General features: G+C 34.4%; 1 pseudogene; it reads right to left on the bottom strand.

Annotated features, from left to right (window-relative positions):
* Positions 1 to 2353: 2353 nt before the first annotated feature.
* LOC103255759 lies at positions 2354 to 2730 on the bottom strand (annotated as a pseudogene).
* Positions 2731 to 22147: the final 19417 nt, after the last annotated feature.

Here is a 22147-nt window from a genome sequence, read left to right as displayed (position 1 = left end):
GTCCTTCTTTATGGATACATAGTATTTCAGTGTGTATATGTACCACACTTTTTTTTTTTTTTGAGTTGGAGTCTCACTCTGTCGCCCAGACTGGAGTGCAGTGGCTGCTCCCGGCCACCGCAGCCTTGACCTGCTGGGCTCCGGCGATCCTTCTGCCTCAGCCTTCCAAGTAGCTGGAATTACAGGCATGCATTACTACACCTGGCTGATTTTTTTTGATTTATTGTAGAGATGAGGTCTCACTGCCCAGGCGGGTCTCGAACCCGCGGGCTCAGGCAATCCACTCACCTTAGCCTCCCAAAGGCGCGGGATTACAGGCTGAGCCACCGAGCCCGGCCAGTACCACATTTTTTAATCCAGTCCAACTTCAATTGGCAGCATGGTTGGTTCCGTGTTTTTGTTATTGTAAATAGAGTTGCAACAAACATACGTGTGCAGCTATCTTTTTTGTAGAATGATTTGAGTTCTTATGGGTATATTTCCAATAGGAGGATCGCTGGGTCATATGGAAGGTCAATTTCTAGTTCTCTCAAAATCATCAAAATCATCACACTGCCTTCCAAAGAGGTTGCACTAGTTTGCATCTGGACAATTGTTTTATTAATGTAGTCATTCTTACTGGGATTAGGTGGTAGCTCAATGTGATTTTGATTTGCAATTCTCTGATGATTAGTGAGGCTGAGCACATTTACATGTGTCTGTTGGCTGCCCATATATCTTCTTTTGAGAAGTGTTTATTCATGCCTTTTGCCCACTTTTTAATGGGGCTGTTTGTTGTTTTCCTTTTGGCACATTTGAGTTCCTTGTAGATCCCAGATGTTAGGCCTTTGTCAGATATATAGTTAGCAAATATTTTTTCCCATTCTGTCAGCTGTCTTCCTGCTTTCTAGATGGTTTATTTTGCTATGCTGAAGCTCGTAAGTTTAATGAGGTCCTGCTTGTCTATCTTATTTCTTATGGTATGGGCACTTACGTTTTTGATCAGGTACCGGTTGCCAGTTCCAATTTCCTTAAGGGTGTCTCCTGCATTTTCTAAGATTCTTAAAGTCTGAGGTTTTACATTTAGGTCTTTGATCCATTTAGAGTTAATTTTTGTGTATTGTGATAGGTAGAGGTCCTGTTTCAATCTTTTGCATGTGATCAGCCAGTTTCCCCAGCACCATTTACTGAATAGGTTCTCCTCTCCCCCGTGGTTATTATTGGATGCTTTGTAAAAGATGAGTTGGTTGAGAAATTGGGGCTTTGCTTCCAGAATCTCCATTCTGTTCCATTGGTCTATATGCCTGTTCTTGTACCAATGCCAGCCTGTTTTGATTATTGCTGCCCTGTAGTAAAGTTTGAAGTCTGGACATGTGATAACTCCTACTTTGCTCCTTTTGTTAAGGATTGTTTTGGTTATTCATGGTCGTTTATTTTCCATATGAATTTCTGTATTGTCAATTCCAGGTCTGAGAAGAATGATGTTGGTAATTTACTGGATATTGCATTGAATCTGTAGATTGCCTTTGGTAGGATGGACATCTTAACAATGTCGATTCTTCCAACCCATGAGCATGGAATATTTTTCCATTTGTTTGTGTCTACTTGGATTTCTTTGAGCAATGTTTTGTAGTTCTCATTGTAAAGGTCTTTCACTTTTCTGGTTAGGAAAATGTCAAGGAATTTCATTTTCTTTGTGGCTATTGTGAATGAGATTGTGCTTTTTATGTGGTTCTCTGCCTGGTTGTTGTTGGTGCATAAAAATGCAACTGTCTTTTTCACATTTATTTTGTACCCTGAGACATTGCCAAAGTTCTTTATCAGTGCCAGCAGGTTTTTGCCAGTTTATTTTGGATTTTCAAGGTATAGGATCATATTGTCAGCAAAGAGGGATAACTTAGCTTCCTCTTTTCCTATTTGGATACACCTGATTTTCTTCTCTTGTCTAACTTCCCTAGCTAGGACTTCCAACACAATGTTGAACAAGAGGGGTGAGAGTGGACAGCCTTGTCTTGTTCCAGTTTTCAGGGGAAATGTTTCCAGTTTCTGTCTATTTAGTAATATGTTAGCTATAGGTTTATGATAGATGACACTTACTATTTTGAGGTATGTTCCTTCTATACATTGGTGTTTGAGGGTTTTTATCAAGAAGGGATGCTGGATTTTATCAAAAACCTTTCCTGCATCGAATGATATAATCATGTGGTTCTTGTTTTTACATCTGTTGATGTATTTAATTACATGTATGGTCTTGCGAATATTGAACCAGTCCTGTATCCTGGGGATGAAGGCTACTTGGTCATGGTGGATGATTTTTGAGATGAGTAGTGGCTCTGAAAAGAGCCTTTGAATTCGACAGCTAGTATGTGCACATTTACTTGGAGCTGGTGTACTTGATAACAACCTTGGTGCCCTTAGACACAGCCTGCTTGGCCAGTTCCCTGGGCAGCAGCAGGGGCATGACCATCTGGATCTCCCTGGAAGTGATGGTAGAGCTCTTATAATGTGCCAAGCATGACACCTCACCTGCGATGTGCTTGAAGATGTCATTGACAAATGAATTCATGATACCCATGGCTTTGGACAAAACTCCAGGGTGAGGTGAACCTGCTTCACCACCTTGTACATATACATGGAATAGCTCTCCTTGTGGCTGGGCTTGTACTTCTTGTCATCCTTCTTCTGTGTTTTGGAGACTGCTTTCTTGAAACCCTTCTTTAGAGCAGGAGCAGATTTAGTGGGCTCAGGCATGACTTAAAAAAAAAAACCTCTGGAAACAAGAAAGACCCCAAAGTGGACCTCAATTAAAGATACTTTCAAAGGGCTATTAAAAGTTTTAAATTTAATTTTTAAATGAAGGAAAGAAAGATAATTTTGAAAGATTAAAATTGACTATATTTATGGGAACAAGAACAAATTGTTCAGAAACATTCAGAAAAATACCACCTCACAGGAATTTTATCTAGCACAAAATGTGTATCCCTTATTCACACTCAGTATTATCTAAAATTTTATGGATTCTATGTTTTAATCCCAAATATTTTGCGGACCAAATTATGAAAATAAAAAACACTGGGGAAGATCCTTGAAGTCCGTCTCCATATTTTCTTGCTTGAAGTAGACAGTTTTCTCTCTTGTCATGATAGAACCCATTGAATCTTCATCTGAGGATTCCTCCAGCCTTCAAACCAAATATGCACTGAACATCACATACCCATGGTCAGCTCTTAACAAATAGAAAATATGGTAGATAGATTCCTAGTCTTTCAGTTGCTCAGTAGGACAATTTAAATGCATGTTCCACATGGCATCTCAGACAGATCCACTCAAGTAGAACACTAATTGTCTATATCAGTAACTTTCTCAACAATGTACCCTTTATTGACTTTTCCCCCCGTCTCACTTATCTCATTCCTCCCTCACTCATGTTTCCAAAGATCATCTCCCAAACAAAATTACATGTATGCAAGTCTTTATCTCATAGTTCACCTTTGGGGAAACATGAACTAAAATAGCTGAACTTCCAGTTTTTAGCAAGAGACACTTAATCATTTTCCAGTTCAAATAAACAAAAATTTAATGAACCTCTTGAACATCAAAAACTCACAAAGCAGCACTCTAATGAGTTAATATGTATGATTCAAAAACTTGTGTATTCCATTGCCCTTGCTACACAGAGAATCTAAATATCAAAAGGAAGCAACAGTTATCCCCAGTTGTCCCTAAGTTTTAGTTTTGATGGTGCATGAAACTTAGATGATGCTATACAGTTCAGCATTTGACCAACAGAAAAGCTTGGCCAATTATCTTATCATTAACCACAACCTACATTGTTGTTGCCAAGAATGTGAAGATGAACTCCCCTGGAACATATGCCAAACCAATTGTGTCCTTTGTGTCTAATTGAACATTTTATTCCATTTTTTTTCAAGTGGAGACTTTTTTCTAATTATATTTGTCTTTTAAAATATTACAACTTTTACTGAATGGACTGTTTACTGATTCTTTTTATTTTCTCCCTGTGGAGTACTTTTCATTTACTTTTTTTTTTTTTTTTTGAGTTGAAGTCTCACTCTGTCAGCCAGACTGGAGTGCAGTGGCCGCTTCCGGTCACTGCAGCCTTGACCTGCTGGACTCCGGCGATCCTTCCGCCTCAGCCTTCCAAGCAGCTGGGATTACAGACATGTGCTACCATGCCCAGCTGATTTTTTGATTTATTGTAGAGATGAGGTCTCGCTGCCCAGGCGGGTCTCGAACCCGCGGGCTCAGGCAATCCACTCACCTCAGCCTCCCAAAGGCGTGGGATTACAGGCTGAGCCACCGAGCCCGGCTTCATTTACTTTTTATTTATTTTATATATCTAAGGTATACAACATGATGTTTTGGCTTATATATAGGCATGGTTTCTTTTTAAAAATAAACAATGAAAGGCAATCATTCTATAGTTTGCAAAAAACTAAATGAAACTGCTTACTTGTAAGTATTTTAAAGAAATATTACTATCAATAAATTAGATAATTATCAGATCCTAGTTTTTATATTAGACTATTTTTAATTGTGCAAATATGTAGAATGTAATGAATAGGGAAACATATTTTCCAGTTAAAATATGGGGGATCATATCAGTAAAAAATATAAAATCTTTTTGAGACTATTAAGATAAATGCAATAAATAATAATGCAAAAGCATAATCAACAATTGCTATATTAGTTTGATATTTTGAAAAGTTTATTTAATAAAAGAAAATGAAATGGAACAAGGGAAAGTAAAGGGGTAAAATAAATAGAGGGCTTGGTTTGTAAAATTCTTAAGAGACATGGATATAACTGAAATTTTACTTACAAATATACATGGTGAAAACTTGCTGTAATTTTAATTCTCATCTCATATACAAATGAGATGGGTTCTCCAGAAGACCTGTTTTTCTAATTGGTAATGAGGGAAACCAATCTTTCTGTCTACATGTAAATTTACAAAGTCAAAATGTCTCTTTGAAAGAAATTTACCCTTTTGAAATTCTCTCCCTTTACTTATAAACAATAACTATGCATTTTTTGAAGTAACATCTCATTCTTTAGAGTCATAAAATGGCACTGAAATCTTATAGAACTTTTCCATTCTATATATTGATATAAATATAATCTATCTTTTCTATTTCACTAGATAAAAGCAAATCTTATACCATTTCTAGTCTCAAGATAAGATTTACTATGCTTTTAGTTTGTAAATGTATTTTCAATTGGACAATGCTTTAATTTAAAAATATAAAATCAATAGACTCTCACTGGTAATCAATATTACCATATACAACACCTTTTGCAAACATTTAACAGTAACTTCATAGATGTTCAATTTTATCTCTAAACATTTCATTATTAGTAATGAAGTTGCAGCCTCAGTTGAAGCTAGCGCTTGAGCTGTCTTGCTTCCCCGTCAAAGTTTCCTCTCTAAATTCTTTTTTGTCCTCCCCTCCATGCTAAGCCGGGAAATCCTCTTGATACAAAGCAAAGAGTATGACTGATTTTAATTAAAGCTGTCCTATTTCATTCCCAAAGTTCTGTATTTCTGGCCTACATACCACCTATAGAGAGGAAGCAATTAATTGTGTGTTTTTATTTTTTAAGTTTCTGACTTTCCATCTGGTACTTGATTATACATTATATATAGAAGTTTGTGAATAGGAGATGGTAACAATGTCAACAAGGGCTAACATTTTATGCACTTTGTAAGTAAAGAAGCTGATAACATACTATAAAGTTGAAAGCAGCATTATGGAAACACCCAACTGTGAATAATTGAAAAACTGGCTATTTTAAGGTTAGTGCACCCTTAGTGTAAAGAATTAAATGAAAATCCATGAATAACAAATTTATTTTCATTGAATAAAATCAGGTTGATTGCAAAGTTTCCTCAAAAATATTAAAATTAAGTGTCAACATTCCTCAAAACAGTAAGAGCCATTTATAGTGAACCCACATCCAAAATTTTGGTTAATGGGCAGAATTTGGAAGCACTCCCCCTAAGAACAGGAATAAGACAAGGATATCCAGTCTTATCCTTCCTGTCCACATAGTGCTAAAAGTTCTAACCAGAGCAATCAGAAAAGAGAAGGAAATCAGGGATATCCAAATAAGAAAAAAGGAAGTAAGGCTATCCTTCTTTGCAAACGATATTACTCTATATCGTGAAAATGCTAGGGAGACTGCCAAAAGCCTCCTTACACTGATAATCAACTTTGGTAGTCTTGAGGAACAAAATCAATGTTCAAAAGACACCTACATTTCTATACACCAGCAGCAGGCAGACAGAGAACCAAATAAAAAGTACAGTTTCCAGCATATGGTGCTGGGAAAACTGGCTGATTATAAGCAGAAGAATGAAACTGAACCCCTATTACCATATATAAAAATAGACCTAAACGTAAAACCTTAAACTGTAAGAATCCTAGAAGAAAAGATAGAAAACACTTTAATGCACATCAGAGTGGGCAATGAATTTTTGACCAAATTCCCAAATCTAATGCCATAAAAGCTAAGATAGACAAGTGGGACCTCATCAAACTTAAAAGCTTTTGCACAGCAAAGGAAACCATCAAGGGAGTGGGGAGACAATCTACAGAATGGGAAAAAATATTTACAAATTATGTATCTGACAAAGGTCTAACATCTAGATCTACAAGGAATTCAAATGAAGTGAAAGGAAAAAAAATACACATTAAAATGAGGGCCAAGGACATGAATAGACACATTTTAAAAGAAGACATACAAGCAGCCAACAGACACAAAAAAATGCTCAGCCTCACTAATCATCAGATAAATACAAATCAAAACTACAATGAGATACCTCCTAACTCCAGTAAGGATGGCTGTCATCAATAAATCAAAAAACATCAGATGCTGGCACGGAGGTGGAGAAAAGAGAACACTTCTTCACTGTTGGTAGAAGTTCAAGTTAGTTCAACCTCTATGGAAAGCAGTGTGGCAATTCCTAACAGAACTAAAAATTTACCTTCCATATGATCTAAGCAATCCCTCTCCTGGGAATATACTTAGAGGAACATAAATCATTCTACCAAAAGGACACCTGCCCATGCATATTTGTTGCTGTACTATTCACAATAGCAAAAGCATGGAACTAATGCTACTGCCCATTGAAAGTGGACTAGATAAAGAAAATGTGGTGCATATATGTGATGAAGTATTACTCCGCCATATATAAGAACTAAATCATGGACTTCACAGCAACTTGGATGGAGTTGGGCCCATCATACTAAGTAAATTATTACTGAAACAAAGAACTGAGTACCGCGTGTTCTCACTCATAAGTGGAACCTGAACATTAATCACATTAGCACAAGGGAGGAATCAGCAATCACTGGGCACCGCTAGGGGAAGGAAGGAGGGAGGAAGAAGCATGCAACAACACAAAGCTTATGTGTCCTCTACCAGGGGGAGTAAAGACCATATGAAGACCCAGATTTCACCTTTATGCGGTCTACTTGTTTAGTTAATCCTTACTTATACTCCACACCTCTATAATAAGATAAAATATAATAAAAATTAAAGTTGACACTTAAATTAAATATTATTAAATAATTATTAAACTATTTAAAAATTATTTTATTATATAATAGCACTTACCCTATTTAAGGGAAAGAGATATATTATACAAAAATAAAATGTTAGAGAAGGAAAGTGTAGCGTGTTGAATGGTAGATTCCAAAAAGTTATGTGCATATTCTAATCCTTTGAATCTATGGATATGAGCTTACTAGTTCAAAAAAAAAAAAAAGGAGGTTTTTGCAGATATAATTAAGTTTCTCAAGATGAGATTATCCTGGATTATACAGGTAGGACCTAAAATCAATGGCAATTGATTTTATAAAAGAATAAGAAAAGACACAAAAACGCTCATGGTAAGGCAGAGTTATACAGGCAAGGGATCAAGGATCACCTGGAATCACCAGAAATTGTAAAGAGACAAAGAAGAATTTTTTCCTAAAGGCTTCAGAGAGAGTGCTACATTTTTAGAACCTTGATTTCAGACTTCTGCCTCCAGAACTGTGACAGAATAAATTTATCTTGCTTTAAGACACTCCATTTTTGGTGATTTTTTTTTTTTACAGAAGCCCTAGGAAACTAATACAGAAGGTGACTAAATATTGTATATAATATATACATCATTTATTGCTCACATGTTCCATGTTATATACAGATAATTAAAGATTCTTTTCTTTCTGAAGTATTCACCTAGTAGTTAACTAGTAATAACAATAGTTAACATTTATTGACTGTTATCCATGTAGAAAGCACCATTCCAATTGTTTTCATATATTGATTTGTAAATTTCTCTTAAGAACATATGTATTAGGAGAGTAGAGATAACTGTAGCAGACTATGTCACTTGCTGAGGGATCCCCACCAAGCAAGTGGTGGGGCCAGAATTTGTGATTCAGGCCTCCTGGCTTCAGAACTTTGTTCGAAATTGCCATGGTAGGTAAACTGGGACAAAATAAGGCAATAAAGCTGATTTTATTTTCTTTTGCTTATTTTCTTTTGCTTAAAAGTGCAAGACAATATGCATCTGAGTCTCTGAAAATCAAATAGGTCGCAAAAGAGAATAAACAAACATAACAACAATGAATGATGCTGATTTTCTGGGTTTGCTCATTTTCTAATACCAAGACTATATGGCTATATTAAGGGAGGAAAAGCCATTTCTACACTTTTATCTTTCAAGTTTAAATGGAATTAGAAACATGCAATGATCTTTTCCAACGGAAAAGTATGGAGAATGAAACATCTTTTAGATTATTTGACAGGGTCATTACTTTAGCAGATTAATTCAAGAGGTATAAAAAATGATTATCTGAGAATGTAAACAGTATTAGATAAAGGTTTCAGTTGAGTTTAGGTTAGGTTTATTTATTTTTTGTGAAAAAATTATAAAATTTACTAGTGCTAAAACCTTTCTTTTGAAACAGCAATCTATATTTTAAGCAATCTCTCTCTCTCTCTCTCTCTCTCTCTCTATATATATATATATATATATATAATCCTCAAAATTCACCTTTTTTTCTTCATTTAAAAATTGTTAAGCTATACTCTTGTTGTTCATGCATAATGTTTCCAGTTAGTTCTGTGGCATAAATGAAATAAGCAGGTAATCCATTCATATGGAATGCCAGCAGAATGTTGGTAGATTTTTCAGATGAGCCCTAAATCATAGTAATTGTTTTTATAAGAGACAGAAGAGGCATTTGGCATCATTCCAACATTTTTACAAAGTAGAAAATTAAGGAAAAAAAAACTGGAATGAACATGAATGCATCTATTTATTTTTTTACATTTATTATTATTATTTTATTTTAGAGTTGTGGGGTACATGTAAGGATTTGATACATAAATAAATTGTAATATTTAGGTGAGATCTGGGCTGCTAAGAGTCCTGTCTCTTCCCGGTAGTAAACGTGACACCGATGGTTGTGTGGCCCTTATGCCCTCGCCCTCCCTCCCTTCTCTAGTAGTGCCCAGCATTTGTTGTTCCCACCTTTGTGCTTGTCTACTCAATGTTTAGGGCCCACTTATAAGGGAGAACATGCGACATTCAGTTTTTGACTTTGTGATTGTTCACTTAGAATGATGGTTTCCAGCTGCATTCATGTTGCTGCAAAGAACATGATTTTATCCTTCTTTATGTCTGTATAATATTCTATCATATATATGTACCTCATTTTCTTTATCCAGTACACTTTCAATGAACATCTGGATTGGTTCCATGTTTTTGCTATTGTTAATAGTGCTGCAGTGAACATATGTGTGCAGGTGTCTTTTTGGCAGACTGATTTATGTTCTTATGGCTATATCCCAGTAATGGGATTGCTGGATCATTTGGTAGTTCAATTTTTAGTTATTTGAGAAAAATCACATTGCTTTCCATAAAGGAACTAACTTACATTCCCATCAACAGTGTAGAAGTGTTCCCTTTTCTCTGCAGCCTCACCAACATGTTTTGTTGTGTTTTTTTTTTTACTCTTTAATGTTAGCCATCCTGAGCAGTATGAGATGGTATTTCACTGTAGTTTTGATGCATAAACTAAAAATAACTTAAAACTAAAAATACATTTTCACATCCATGTTCAAAGCAGCATTATTTATAATAGTTAAGAGATGGATGAATGAATAAAGAAATGTGGTATATACATACAATAATATTTGGCGTTAAGGAAGAAAATCCAGTCATATGCTACAACATGGATTAATTTTAAATAAACTATGCCATGTGAAATAAGCCAGCAACAAAAACATAAATAATAAAATATTCTGCCTATATGAGATATCTAACTTAATCAAATTAACAGACACAGAAAGCAGATCAGTGGTTACCAATCTGATTGGTTAGCAAGCTAAGGAAGGGGAAGAAGGAGGTTGTTTAATAGTTATAGAGTTTCAGATTTTCAAGATGAAAATTTTTCATAACAATATAAATATACTTAACACTACTGAACTGCTCAGTTAAAAACTACTAAGATGGCACATTTTATGTGCCACAATAAAAGAGTAAGAAAATATCTGAGGCAGAAAGATATTTCCTAAAGCTGAGTATTCTTAGAATGTATTTCAAATTACAGACTAATAATGTGAATGCATATATTTTCTAAAAAAAACTTTCAAAAGTATGTCATTTGAATCTTTAAAATGTATTTTTTAAACAGAATTTATTCTCCAGAATAAACTCTAGATAGAATGGTTTTCATCTTGGCAGTTAATATGGAATTTCAAGAGGATGGCAGAATTCTGAAACTTATGAAAAGAAAGAACTTATTTCAATGGAAATAAGAGAAAGAAACAAAGAATGAGAAAGGTGTAATTTCTTTGATTACATATTGATCAGCTCTCAACAGAGTTTTTGTGCATGTATTTAGTTGTTGGAATAAAATGGAAAAGGCTGCATTAGTACTGTCGAGATTGTTTTGAATAAGAAATTTACTCAAAATTGCTTTCTCAGGTACTTTTCAATTTGGCTTATTGCAAGGGACAAAGGTGACTCAGATATTCTTGTTAGGTGGTATAATATTCAATCATAATTTGAGTACATACTGCTTCTCACCACCATTTGAGAAAAGTGGTGTCACTGGGGAAGTGAAAATTTGAGAGCTGAAAGTTACCAAATGTGAACATAGTTAGGGTTGTTGATCGTTACAACCTATATATTTAATAACTAACTTTGCCTTTCAAATTACTTTTTACAGGTAAAAAGACAGTTAAGACTGTGTTCTCTAACGTCCTCTCTTGACATAATATGATTCTAAGTCTTCTCTGCATGCTTCAGCCAAGACCAGATGAACATCTTTGGCTCCTCGGCCCAGATAATTGTGATGGGCTAACTTTTCTGTGTTCTTGTGCCAAGCTTGTCCATAGAAACAATGTGCTATCCAAAATATGTCTGATCTCTAAAAAATTATGACATACTGAGGATAGACTACGTAGTATACTTTCTTATCCTAATTACACAAGAGATGTTTAATAAATATTCATATTCATTATCATCACAAAAATCACTTATGTCCCATATGATATTAAATTAAAAAGAAAAATAAAGTGACTGGTGACTGTTACTTGATTATGCTGCTTATCTTTTGGGGAGCATGAGTGTTTTGTTTTTGTTTTTTGTTTTTACAACTTTTACTGAGAAGACCAATTTAAAACTGGAAAGAGCCAATAGGTATTATTCTTTGGGTTCCATTACTTCCCCCTACACATTTTGATTTAGAAATATTCTTTCCTCACCAAAAAGCAATATTGTATTTAGGAATCCAAAAATATTTAATTTTGGTCCCGTAAGGGCTTTGCTTACACATAGGTAACCATATAGTTTCTGGAGTCATTGAAAAATAATATTTCTTAATATCTGACAAGAAGTCAGCTATGCATTTAAGATAATACTCAAAAACACTTGCTTGACTATAGGTAGGTAAGCGATCATTTTTCTTGCTTCTGATAGGCATGTGCTTGAAATATAACTTGATCATTTATTATGTAAACTTAGAGGGGTAAATTAGCCATTCTGAGCTTTAGGTTTTTTTTTTTATAGTAAAAGAGAAATGATAGTATCTATCTTCTTTGTTGTTGAGGATTCCTTAAAAAGATATATGTAAACCACTCACTGTTTCTTGGCATAAAGAGAGAAACTCAACAAATAATTTTGTTAGTGTTTAAATTGTTGTGCAGAAAGGTTTATAGAGTGTGTTGTTATTCACCTTTAATAACAGTTTTCTTTGGTTTATCAGATTAATGAGAGAACATGAATAGAAGAGTTGTATGAGAAGTATAGGACACATTGAGCATAAGATCACAGAACCACAGCGTGTTAGGGCAGTAGAACTCTGAGAGATCAAACATTTCTTCTCACCTCCATCATACATAACACATAACACACATTCATTACACAGATGAGAAAACAGAGGCCCTGACAGTTGAACTAGATTTTCTTTGATTTCACAGATAGGAAACTTGGGTACTAATCCTGACTCTTCCTATCCAGTATTGCTTTATTTACACAACTCAGTATTGCTTTATTTACACAACTCAGTATCCTTAGACAATGAAAGATCAATGTGAATAAGTTGCAAGAAAGTAATAAGATATGGGAGTGTATGTGGTATTGACACAATAATGTTATGTGACAACCAAAATTTTCAGCCACATGCAACAATAAACATCTTTGCTGTAAATCTATGGGTGGGTTACTTATCCTGGGCCTAGCTGGCCAGATTTTCTGATCTGATTGGGTACACTCTTGTATCTCTGGTCTGCTTGCATCAGTTTAGCAACTCTGTTTCTGGAAGAGATGACTGAGGCGCTTGGCTCTTCTCCTCATGTTCTCTCATCCTCCAGCAAGATAGCTTGAGCTTGGTCTTATGGAATTGGTAGGAATCCAAGTGAGAGAAGAGGCATACACTCTCTAGAGGCTTAGGCTTATACTTGCCACAGTGCCATTTCTGCTGCATTCTACTGATCAAAGCAAGTCAAAAGGCCAACCCAAAAGCAAGCAGTAGGAAAATAGATTCCACTCTATGAAAGAGAAAGCTGCATAGTCCTGTTGCTGAGATGTAAATGCCAAGAAGAGTGAAGAGTTGGGGCCAATTCTGTAAGCAATCAATCAGAAGGAATTGTTCAATTATGCAATAAAATGGACATTTCCACCCTCTGTCCTATATTTCTTCTTGGATACATTGGTGTATAGTTGCTGTTCAATTAATATTATAAGAACGCTTCAACATTCAATAAGAAAAAAAAGCCAAAATAAAATCTCCTTAAACATTAATATATTCAGTTGAATTGCAAAAATGTAACTATCACTCAGTCATTTTTATTTTTATACCATGTACAGCCCTATATATTTTAGTCAAAGTGCATGTGGGATATTCCTTTATTATAAATTTAGAATATATTTACCACTTTCTGAAACCAAGATTAAAGTTAAGCATCAATGCTACTAAATATATCAGTCATCTGTGCACAATAATTTAGGCATTCATAAAGAAGACTTATTAAAACCTTATTATAATACAACATATCAGAAGATATTAAAAATTATTTCTCTGATATATTTGTACTGAAAAATTATTTTATTTATATTTTAAACATGAATAAGAGTAAAACAATTACTAAAATAATGGTTTATTGCATTCTTTCTCATGACAAAATCAAGTAGATTGTAGGTGAAAAGATTTAAAGAGTAGAAATCATGTGACTATCTTATGTATAAAATGAAATTTCTTTTCTATTTCTAAGTTTTTATTCTGTTCTTTTGTCTGTGAGGCTGTTTATAAAACATCTTATAGTTAAACTTTAAAATGTAAGTAATTTTCTTCAAAGATATTATTTAGTTGCCAAAACAGTGAGAGGATAAATTTCTAAAATTAACTTTCTGTCATAAAAGACAAACTTAAAAAAAAAAATTAATATTTTACAATTGTCTAGGTACCTAATTTTATATAAGTAAAAATGAGCTTATCTCAACATAATAGTATTAAAATAAGCTTATCCCCATTTCAGCAGTTAGTAATTTTAGATAAAGTATTAATTTCTTTTTCTTTTTTTTGAGTTGGAGTCTCACTCTGTCACCCAGACTGGAGTGCAGTGGCCACTCCCGGCCACCGCCTCCTCGACCTGCTGGGCTCCGGCAATCCTTCCGCCTCAGCCTTCCAAGTAGCCTTAATTACAGGCATGCGCTACCACGCCCTGCTGATTTTTTGATTTATTGTAGAGATGAGGTCTCTCCAAGTTGCCCAGGCGGGTCTCGAACCCGCGGGCTCAGGCAATCCACTCACCTCAGCCTCCCAAAGGCATGGGATTACAGGCCAAGTGACCGAGCCCGGCTACTAATATGATCTCAAGTGACTTTTTTTGAGTACTTGATGCTTTTTTACGTCAACTGACATTATAGAAGATATTAAAATTAGTAACAAATATTGTTGAAAATATCAAGCTTTGAAAAACTATAAATGCAAAATTGTAGTTACAAATGCTGCTATACGCCAACCTTACTTTTCTCATATTCATTTACAAAAAATTAAAATTTATAAGCATAATATAACAATTTTCTCTTTTCTGTCTTGGTTTCATCAACCATAAATGGTTTTCAAATTCTTCGGTTATCATAGGGTAAAGAATGCTTCAAAATGTCTGTTTTTTTCCAACCATGTTTATTAGCAATATGTTGTACTAGGTGAACTTCTACCATTGGTTGATATTACAGCCTGGCAAATGTCCTATTTCTCAGGTATTTCTAAACCTGCCATACTGTGATATTTTTTTTTGTTGATTTACCTGCTTAGACAGAATAGGTAACTAACTTTGCAAAGACTTTATTGAGACTTTTATATTTATTTAAAATGCTCAGTATTATATTACAGTCTTCTTACATGGAATCAGCTAAACTCCAACAACAACAAAACTCTGAGGTATTCATGTGGGGTAGGGTGCAATCACCTTTGTTGTTTTTCCAATAATGCATTTGGCATTTACTGCTTATAATAAACAGCTCTCTTCCTGTGGTCTGAGGGAACCTGATCTTTCTTTCTTTTCTTTTTTTTCCTTTTTTTTCACTGAGGTAAGTATAGCCCCAAGGGTATAGAGAGGTTGGAAAGAATTTTGAAACCTCAAAGTTGGCTTGTATGAACACCTGGTCAATTATTTAAGACAATAAATAGGAAGTAAGCAACTTATAAAACAATTTATTTTCAGACTACTAGTGTACATATGTATGTACTAGTTTTTCTGCTTCCCTATGTAGAATGTTATGAAGTAAATAACTTTATAATAAACCTTATGAAAGATGATCCTCCAGACTTTGGTTTATCTAATATATCATTATGCTTGTTAGACTTGATCTAAGAAATAAAAGATTTATTTATTTTATGAGAATGTTTCTAATTTATGAAGATACATGTGCCATGTCATTACTAACAAAAAGTTTACTGATGAGCATTGCTTTGCACATCAAAAACTGATGTCATTTGGTAAGTGTCTCATAATTATTTCCAAATTCTCATTAGACTAATCCCAAGATGACTCTTACTCACAGGCAAAATAAGTGACTTCCTACATATATATGATTTTGGAGGTGCCTGAATGCCACTACCTTCTATCTCGACTCCCCTCTCCAACTCACCATCAAGCATTTCATTTACTCATGACTGAAATCTGAGTTGGCAGAATGTGTGAAGTATGAAAAGATCTTCAATGTCAGAAGAGTTGATAACTGAAGGAGACTACAGACTTAAGACTTAAACTAATGTTCTACTTATCTTTATCCTCAGAGGTTAGGAGAAGGCTCTCTCTTGCTGAAGAAAAGTCATAATGAAAAGAACAGTAAAACTGCTATGTTCATTTAAAATCTAGATGATGTCAGCACTCAACATTTTTGAAATATAGAATATCAAAATATTAATTCTATGGGACTTCAAAATTCTAATCCAATCAAAATACTAATTTAGGTTTCCTACATGAGATTTGAGTTGAATTCAAAAGTCAGAAAAAAGATTTTTAATGCTATTATCATAAATTTTATATTTTTTTGTTTTGGTTTTGTTCCAAAAATCTCAGTCATCGTAATTTCTTTGGTAAATTACAAAAATAGTAAATTTTACCCTCTCTATACACACTAACCTTTGTCATTGAACTTTGCATCTCTTTCAACTTGCAACTCCTCTATCAAGAAGTAAAGTTTATTTTCCACCCATTGATTTTTGACTTATCCATATTGCTTTATTTGACAGAATACTAGCACTAGCAAGAATGAGACCAGCAAAGGCTTATAAAAACTGTTCATTCATTGGATTTTGCTCTCTTATTGCTCACTGAAACCCTGACACTATGTTGTGCAGACACCCACTATAGTTCTGGAGGATAAGAAAGCTAAAACGAGAACCCTATTAAGTAATTAATTTACCGTAGGTAGACAAGTGGGTGAGATGATTCTAGACCATTCAGCTTTGGCTGAGCCTGCCTACACAGAAAAGATTGCCTAAGCAATCTAAATAGTTGGAAGAAATAATACATGCTTCTTGTTTTACGCCAATACATTTTAGGGTATTTTTTACACAGAGAAAGATAATTGATACATCCCTCATTTTTCTTTATTGTTATTGCTGTAGATATATATCTTTTAAAAACATGACTAGTACCCTCTGGAATAAAAAATATATACAAGTGTAAAAATATGATTATTCACACTACTCAGTAATTCTAGGAGAGGATCAAATTGCTGTGTTCAGAAATAAAATGAAATACCTCTGTTCAGTTTGTACAGTGCAAAGTTAGTTTCTATTGTCTTGCCAATATATGTGAGGAAAATGAGAAGTACAGTTATGTTTATGTTGACACGTCTGCATTACAAGGTTAGGCATTTGGTTTGTTTATACTTTTCCCCATTTCCTTGGTTCAGCTGCACTGTCTGGGTTTTAACAGGCTTCAGTTTTCCCTCATTCGGTGAGACAACGTCTGAGTTAAGGATTAACATTTGTACAGTGAAACGTAAATGCTTGTGAATTGTATATAATATTTTAGCAAAAGCTTATTTAGTTTTACCACTTTCACAGATTTTTGTTTTATCAAGCGGTCTTCTGTTACTCCCTTACAAGTTCAATTTGATGAATGCGAAGAATGCAGCAAGTAGACATGTTTTATTCTAGAGTTCATAGGTATAATAGATAGTTGTTCTATACTGTGAATTAAAGAAGACACATTTCCAATTTTACTTTATTCTTATTTCTCACTATACCAATTCCAACAGCTTCTCTTATCAAATAAATCTAAAAAAGTTTGGTTTAAGTTACATTGAAATCAGTATATATCCTGATCAAATTAACTAAAAACAATGTTACATACACACAAAGTTCTGTGTAACTATAACACAATTTCTCTACCCTGTATATGGACTGTGTTTTTAAAATTATAGTTTCCTTATTTCTGTACATCTCCCAGTCTCCTGAAATAAGCTTTCCCTCTCCCCAAGAATCCAATGTTAAATCATTTTCCTAGAGCTGGAAAAAAATGTAGAGGTTTTCTAGAGTCTGTACTTAAAAATATGTTTTACTCCCATTGTAAGTAAGAAATGCATTTGCATACATACATATAATATTAATGCAATAATTTTATAAATTAATATTTGTTCTCAATAGTCAATGCAGCCTGATACTTCCAATTCTATTTTATTTTATTTCTTCTCTCTTCTATTATGTTCGCTTCATATTTGTTGCTTTTCTTGTTTAGTTTTTGTATTTTAATGACTATCACAAACTACTAAATTGATTTTACCTTTTACTATTGAATTTTGGCATGTACATGAGAAAATACTGTTCTATATTAAACAGAAAAAAATTCACAACTTAGGATACCTATTATCATTGTAATACTTTATTTACTTCTCATCTTTCTCTGCTTTTCTTCTAGCAAAGTAGATATCTCTATTCTAATCTCCCCTTGAAGCAGAGAGAATTTTTATTTATACAGACTTCAAGTCCATAACAGAGTCATCCCAGGAGTTTTCCACTTTTGGATATCCTTTTCTTTGGTTTTCTGTTATCACCTTGACTCCTGAATTGGTTTATAGTTTATGTCACCTTTTTAAAAGTACAATGTCTTGTCATTTTGTACCTCTTAAGCACATACCAAAATACACCCTGTTTCCATCTACTTTTTAGTTTTCATTTTAGCTTTTAATTTTTCTAACTCAGTAGACTCTGTCTCAAGACTTGCTCTTGAATATTATCTTTTGTTATAACTACCTTTATCATTATCATTTTGTGAATCCCCAGACATCACTAGAAATAATTTTAAATGGCTGGAATCAAGTATAGATAGGAAAAATGACTTCCAAAGATGAGAAATGAGAAATAATTATGATGAGAAATGGGTCCCTCTACTGGTCTAAGAAAATAATTGATTTTATTAACTAGTTTTCTTCCCTTGAATGCCCTTTTTGTCACTTTTCCAGGTAATCATTGGATGATAAAATCAAATGAAAAACTTGAAGTTTAAGAATATATGTCTCTTTTGAGAGACAAGTTATCTTTCACATATAACCTGAAGTGCCGTATCCTCCTACATCCCAGAACCACCCAGAACACAGTGGGGGACAACTCTTGCTTTTGGGTCTCCAGTCCCTCAAACTCAGGCACTCACATGGTTATGAACTTCTCCAGCTTCTACTCTGTCTTGTATTGCCTTTTTTTCTATCTTCTTCTTCTTTTTTTTTGAGACAAAGCCTCACTATTTTGCCCAGTTTGGTTTCAAACTCTTGGATTTAAGCAATCCTCCTGCTTCAGCCTCCCAAAGTTCTGAGATTACAGGTGTGAACTACCGCACCCTGCCCTGTCTTGTGTTACCTATCCCAGATTTTTCTTTTTTTCTTTTTAAGATGTGGGATACAATCCAGGGTTAGGTATGCAAATGTTCATTATGCAGGTACCCTTGTAATGAGGTGTGCCCCTCCCTGCCCTAGCAGTTCCCTCAACTGCCAATCCTATCCCCCTCCCCTGGCAGTTTCCCACTACTGCCAATCCCTTTCTTACAGTATTATGATAAATGTTTGAAGTCTGCTTATGAGTGAGAACAGATGGTACTCTGTTCTTTGTTTCTGTGGTAGATATTGATATTTATTCTCAATAGTCTGAGTATGGTAGACTCTTAAGTCCATCCAAGTTGCTGTGAAGTCTGTTTGTTCTTTGTTATGGCTACATAATATTCCGTTGTGTATATTTACCCCATTTTTTTATACAGTCCAGTTTCCATGGGCAGCATGGTTGGTTCCATGTTTTTGCTATTGTGAATAGAGCTGCAAAAAACATGTGTGTGCTTGTATCTTTTTGGTAGAATGATTTGAGTTCCTCTGGGTATATTCCCAATAGGGGGATTGTTGGGTCATATGGAAGGTCAATTTCTAGTTCTTTCAAAATCGTCACACTGTCCTCCAAAGAGGTTGCACTAGTTTGCATTCCCACCAGCAGTGGGAATGCAAACTTTTTCTCCACATCCTTGCCAGTCTCTGTTGTTTGTTTTATTAATGATGGCCACTCTTACTAAGGTTAGGTGGTATCTCATTGTGATTTTGATTTGCATTTCTCTGCTGATTAGTGAGGATGAGCACTTTTTCTTGTGCCTGTTGGCTGCCCATATATATTTTTTTAAGAATTATCTATTTGTTTAAGAATTATCTTTTACCCACTTCTTAATGAGGCTGTTTGTTTTTTTCTTTTCGGCGCATTTGAGTTCCTTGTAGATCCTAGATATTAGGCCTTTGTCAGATATTCAGTTGGCAAATATTTTTTCCCATTCTGTGGGCTGTCTCCCTGCTCTCTTGGTGACTTCTTTTGCTTTGCAGAAGCTCGTCAGTTTGATAAGATCCCACTTGTGTGTTTTATTTCTTATGGTAGGGTCACTTAGGGTTTTGACCAAGTATTGGTAGCCAGTTCCAATTTCCATAAGGGTGTCTCCTGCATTTTCTAAGATTCTTACAGTTTGAGGCTTTATGTTTAGGTCTTTGATTCATTTAGAGTGTGTGTGTGTGTGTGTGTGTGTGTGTGTGTGTGTGTGTGTGTGTGTGGTGATAGGTAGGGATCCTGTTTCAATCTTCTGCATGTGGTCAGCCAGTTTTCCAAGCACCAGCTCCTGAATAGGTTCTCCTCTTCCCAGTGGTTGTTGTTGCAGACTTTGTCAAAGATGAGTTGGTTGAGAAATTGAGGCTTTGCTTCTGAAATCTCTATTCCACCCCATTGGTCTATATATCTGTTTTTGTACCAATACCAGGTACAATACCAATACCAATACCAGGCTGTTTGATTACTGTAACCTTATATTAAAGTTTGAAATCTGGAAGTGTGACCTCCTGCTTTGTTTCTTTTGCTAAGAATTGTTTTGGCTATTCATGATCATTCATGTTTCCATATGAATTTCTGTATTGTCATTTCCCCTAGGCATCTTTCTAACCAGAGAAGTGAAAGAGCTTTACAATGAGAACTACAAAACACTGCTCAAAGAAATCCAAGAAGACATAAACAAATGGAAAAAATAGTCCATGCTCATGGATAGGAAGAATCAACACTGTTAAGATGTCTATCTTACCAAAGGCAATCTACAGATTCAACATAATACCCATTAAATTTCCAAACTTTTCAATCTATCTTTCCCTCTACTTATGTTTACCTTTATGAGAAATGGGTGCCTTTTCAAACCAAAAGGTATCTGTCCTTGACAAGTACAAGCAATTAAAGTGGGGTAGGTGCTTTCTATCATGACTTACAGGACTTTCAGTTGGAAGATACTTATGTACTTATACAGTGTAGAGAATACCACTGTGGTATCTGACCTATGTTCTTCTCTTGGGAATCAAACCACTTCCTCTTGCTTTCTCATTTTACTACCAAACCTTAATTTCCAGTCACTTAGTGTTTATTGATCTCAGCTAAATGTAGGTAGGAAAGTAAAGTGCAGGGTCATAGCTCTCTGCTAGAGGACTTTTGCAGTTTCAAAGATTATCAAATTTTTTCTATTTGTAATTGGTAGATTTCAATAAGAAGAAAAAAACTCAGTTAATGTGCATTGAGAAAATAGTTGAGTGACAATAGTCTTACTTTACATTTTATAGTCACCACATGCCTTCTCTCTCATCTTTTGTTACACTAATTATGATTACATGACTTTAATCACTTTTTCATTGCAAGATAAATCACACAGTAATCAGCAGTCTTTCACTAATTCCAGTATATGAATTGGTATTTGATCGTTTTTATCTGGAAAATGAGCTGTAGTTTTTAAAATTAGAAAAGGAAAAGCAAATTATAGAACTTACTCTGAAAAAAGAGCAACATGCATATCCTTAATTCTGAACTGAAGAAATCTAGAAAATGATTAGAGCAAGCTAAAGACAACAGTTGCCAAACAATGTTTCCTTGAAAAGATCAGCTATATACATAATTTATAGGGCTCAATGAAAAATAAAAAAGCAGGGCCGTATGTTAAAAATTATTAAGAATTTCATATGGTAATAGCAAAGCATTTATACTTTTATAATCTCAAGGTTCTTTTAGAGATAGAGCCCTCTGCAACTGTGCAAATGATATGCCCGTGATAGGGGTCCTGTTTCTAGAACTTGTTCTGTAAATATACTGAAAGTCTTTCATCTCCAGCCTCTATTGCATTGCCCAGTGTCTCCTTTTTGCTTCACAGATAGAACTTCCTGAAATAGTCATCTAATTGACTGTGAACACATTATACTGGATATCTGGTTATATATGTGGAAAATAATAAAAGTTAGATTTCTGCTTTATACTGTTAAGCAAATAATGAGTTCTAGATGGATTTAAGACTAAAATGTAAAAGTTAAAACTTTAAAAGTTCAAAAAACATTTGGAAATAATAGAGATTATGACTTCACGTGAGGGGAATATTCTTTTAAAAAGTTGTACAAAAGCAAAAATGTAAAAATTGATTTATTTAACAATGATAAATTTTTAAAAACTAAGTTAAAAGTCATCTTACATACACACAAAAAAACAAGTTACAATGTCATACATATGTCATACATATAGCTAGCAATGGGTTATCTTCAGAATATATGAAGGATTCTTTAAAGTAGGCAATAATACATTTTTAAAAATTA

Source organism: Carlito syrichta, unplaced genomic scaffold (genome assembly GCF_000164805.1).
Source record: "Carlito syrichta isolate Samal-C Ts95f unplaced genomic scaffold, Tarsius_syrichta-2.0.1 Scaffold288386, whole genome shotgun sequence".
NCBI classification, from domain to species: domain Eukaryota; kingdom Metazoa; phylum Chordata; class Mammalia; order Primates; family Tarsiidae; genus Carlito; species Carlito syrichta.
Note: the sequence above shows the minus strand (reverse complement) of the source record. Positions and strands in the feature narration are given on the sequence as shown.